General features: G+C 43.8%; 6 non-coding genes across 6 annotated transcripts; all 6 read left to right on the top strand.

Moving 5' to 3' along the window:
* The first annotated feature begins 16 nt into the window (after positions 1 to 16).
* On the top strand, positions 17 to 98 carry trnas-aga (transfer RNA serine (anticodon AGA)). The gene has a single exon. It is a non-coding gene; the product is annotated as a tRNA-Ser (tRNA).
* Positions 99 to 514: 416 nt separating this feature from the next.
* trnas-aga (transfer RNA serine (anticodon AGA)) lies at positions 515 to 596 on the top strand. Its single transcript has one exon. It is a non-coding gene; the product is annotated as a tRNA-Ser (tRNA).
* A 417-nt stretch (positions 597 to 1013) lies between these two features.
* Positions 1014 to 1095, top strand: trnas-aga (transfer RNA serine (anticodon AGA)). The gene has a single exon. It is a non-coding gene; the product is annotated as a tRNA-Ser (tRNA).
* Positions 1096 to 1510: 415 nt separating this feature from the next.
* On the top strand, positions 1511 to 1592 carry trnas-uga (transfer RNA serine (anticodon UGA)). Its single transcript has one exon. It is a non-coding gene; the product is annotated as a tRNA-Ser (tRNA).
* A 415-nt stretch (positions 1593 to 2007) lies between these two features.
* Positions 2008 to 2089, top strand: trnas-aga (transfer RNA serine (anticodon AGA)). The gene has a single exon. It is a non-coding gene; the product is annotated as a tRNA-Ser (tRNA).
* A 416-nt stretch (positions 2090 to 2505) lies between these two features.
* trnas-aga (transfer RNA serine (anticodon AGA)) lies at positions 2506 to 2587 on the top strand. Its single transcript has one exon. It is a non-coding gene; the product is annotated as a tRNA-Ser (tRNA).
* Positions 2588 to 3496: the final 909 nt, after the last annotated feature.

Genomic DNA, 3496 nt, shown 5'->3' with positions numbered 1-3496 from the left:
TGTTCCAAAGATCTAGGTTGTCGTGGCCGAGTGGTTAAGGCGATGGACTAGAAATCCATTGGGGTCTCCCCGCGCAGGTTCGAATCCTGCCGACAACGATACATGCTTTTGAGCAACGGGAACTCACCAATAAAATATTTGTATACTTATCTGCAGAGATATTTCACGTGCAACAGAGAACATTATCAGTTTGAAACTCCCCAAAAGCACGGTCTGAGAAACGGAAGTGCTGACTCTAAATCTGACCGTTTTACATTTTCACCGTAAACTTCTCTGGTTTGGGTTGAAAGTCATGGTCAGATGAAGCAAACAGAACCAAATTATTTGGAGGGACTGAAGAAACCAACCTGAGCTCCCCACTCCGGACACTCTTTGCAAGGCAATGTCTTGTTGAGCATGATTTGGAGCACCTATCGGTAGGCCAAACAATAAAGGTTTGCTCCCTTGATAGTTCAGTTGGTAGAATGAAGGACTGTATGAAAGCCTGAAATCCGCATTTGTTCCAAAGATCTAGGTTGTCGTGGGCGAGTGGTTAAGGCGATGGACTAGAAATCCATTGAGGTCTCCCCGCGCAGGTTCGAATCCTGCCGACAACGATATATGCTTTTGAGGAACGGGAACTCACCAATAAAACATTTGTATACTTAGCTGCAGAGATATTTCACGTCCAACAGAAGAACATTATCAGTTTGAAACTCCCCACAAGCACGGTCTGCGAAACGGAAGTGCTGACTCTAAATCTGACCGTTTTACATTTTCACCGTAAACTTCTCTGGTTTGGGTTGAAAGTCACGGTCAGATGAAGCAAACAGAACCAAATTATTTGGAGGGACTGAAGAACCAACCTGAGCTCCCCACTCCGGACACTCTTTGCAAGGCAATGTCTTGTTGAGCATGATTTTCAGCACCTATCGGTAGGCCTAAACAATAAAGGTTTGCTCCCTTGATAGTTCAGTTGGGAGAATGAAGGACTGTATGAAAGCGCGAAATCCGCATTTGTTCCAAAGATCTAGGTTGTCGTGGCCGAGTGGTTAAGGCGATGGACTAGAAATCCATTGGGGTCTCCCCGCGCAGGTTCGAATCCTGCCGACAACGATACATGCTTTTGAGCAACGGGAACTCACCAATAAAATATTTGTATACTTAGCTGCAGAGATATTTCACGTGCAACAGAGAACATTATCAGTTTGAAACTCCCCAAAAGCACGGTCTGAGAAACGGAAGTGCTGACTCTAAATCTGGTCGTTTTACATTTTCACCGTAAACTTCTCTGGTTTGGGTTGAAAGTCACGGTCAGATGAAGCAAACAGAACCAAATTATTTGGAGGGACTGAAGAAACCAACCTGAGCTCCCCACTCCGGACACTCTTTGCAAGGCAATGTCTTGTTGAGCATGATTTTCAGCACCTATCGGTAGGCCAAACAATAAAGGTTTGCTCCCTTGATAGTTCAGTTGGTAGAATGAAGGACTGTATGAAAGGCGAAATCCGCATTTGTTCCAAAGATCTAGGTTGTCGTGGCCGAGTGGTTAAGGCGATGGACTTGAAATCCATTGGGGTCTCCCCGCGAAGGTTCGAATCCTGACGACAACGATACATGCTTTGAGCAACAGGAACTCACCAATAAAACATTTGTATACTTAGCTGCAGAGATATTTCACGTGCAACAGAGAACATTATCAGTTTGAAACTCCCCAAAAGCACGGTCTGAGAAACGGAAGTGCTGACTCTAAATCTGACCGTTTTACATTTTCACCGTAAACTTCTCTGGTTTGGGTTGAAAGTCACGGTCAGATGAAGCAAACAGAACCAAATTATTTGGAGGGACTGAAGAAACCAACCTGAGCTCCCCACTCCGGACACTCTTTGCAAGGCAATGTCTTGTTGAGCATGATTTTCAGCACCTATCGGTAGGCCAAACAATAAAGGTTTGCTCCCTTGATAGTTCAGTTGGTAGAATGAAGGACTGTATGAAAGGCTAAAATCCGCATTTGTTCCAAAGATCTAGGTTGTCGTGGCCGAGTGGTTAAGGCGATGGACTAGAAATCCATTGGGGTCTCCCCGCGCAGGTTCGAATCCTGCCGACAACGATACATGCTTTTGAGCAACGGGAACTCACCAATAAAATATTTGTATACTTATCTGCAGAGATATTTCACGTGCAACAGAGAACATTATCAGTTTGAAACTCCCCAAAAGCACGGTCTGAGAAACGGAAGTGCTGACTCTAAATCTGACCGTTTTACATTTTCACCGTAAACTTCTCTGGTTTGGGTTGAAAGTCATGGTCAGATGAAGCAAACAGAACCAAATTATTTGGAGGGACTGAAGAAACCAACCTGAGCTCCCCACTCCGGACACTCTTTGCAAGGCAATGTCTTGTTGAGCATGATTTTCAGCACCTATCGGTAGGCCAAACAATAAAGGTTTGCTCCCTTGATAGTTCAGTTGGTAGAATGAAGGACTGTATGAAAGGCTCAAATCCGCATTTGTTCCAAAGATCTAGGTTGTCGTGGCCGAGTGGTTAAGGCGATGGACTAGAAATCCATTGGGGTCTCCCCACGCAGGTTTGAATCCTGCCGACAACGATACATGCTTCTGAGCAACGGGAACTCACCAATAAAATATTTGTATACTTATCTGCAGAGATATTTCACGTGCAACAGAGAACATTATCAGTTTGAAACTCCCCAAAAGCACCGTCTGAGAAACGGAAGTGCTGACTCTAAATCTGACCGTTTTACATTTTCACCGTAAACTTCTCTGGTTTGGGTTGAAAGTCATGGTCAGATGAAGCAAACAGAACCACATTATTTTTAAAAATTACGAAAACAACATAATCGAAAAAAACTATTATTTTGCTTTGCTAGGTTGTGACAGTGCACTGCAACGCATTGGATCTAATTGATTTTTTGTCTAATTTATTTGTATTTATTATATCTATATATGTTTAGTAGCTTGAAATATGATATATTGACGCTCAAACATATTATTGCACACAATGATCTAATGTCAACCGCTGTCATTCTTACACAATCATAAACACTGTCGGAGCTCCCGCTAACTCCCCTCTCTTTTCAGGTGGAGCCGAGTACCCAACCAGCATCTGCCAGGCGACATTCCAATTAATACTGTACTGTGCAAATCATGCTAATAAAGTGCAAACTGTTCACTACTAAAGTGCCAAGTGACATTATTTGTGTGCAAACGGAAGTTGTTTTATAAAGTGCAACCCACATGTGCAATATTACAAGGCCCCAAAGCTGTCAGTCCATAGTAACGAAGATACCTTCGTTACATTTCCTCCTTCCTCTCGAAGGAGAACAGTACCTCACTCCTGCGACACTCTGGACAGAAAGTCTGCCACTATATTGGTCTTCCCTGACCTGTAGCAAACGGTGAAGTCATACGGCTGCAGTGACAGGTACCATCCGACCACTGTAGAGCTCTGTGATCTGTTTCCAAAACGAAGTGCCGCCCCAGCAGATAATATCTGA

The sequence above is a fragment of the Notothenia coriiceps genome, unplaced genomic scaffold (genome assembly GCF_000735185.1).
Source record: "Notothenia coriiceps isolate Sejong01 unplaced genomic scaffold, NC01 NC01_scaffold00017180, whole genome shotgun sequence".
Classification (NCBI taxonomy): Eukaryota; Metazoa; Chordata; class Actinopteri; order Perciformes; family Nototheniidae; genus Notothenia; species Notothenia coriiceps.
The sequence above is the reverse complement of the archived record's forward strand: the minus strand, read 5'-3'. Positions and strand labels throughout refer to the sequence as shown.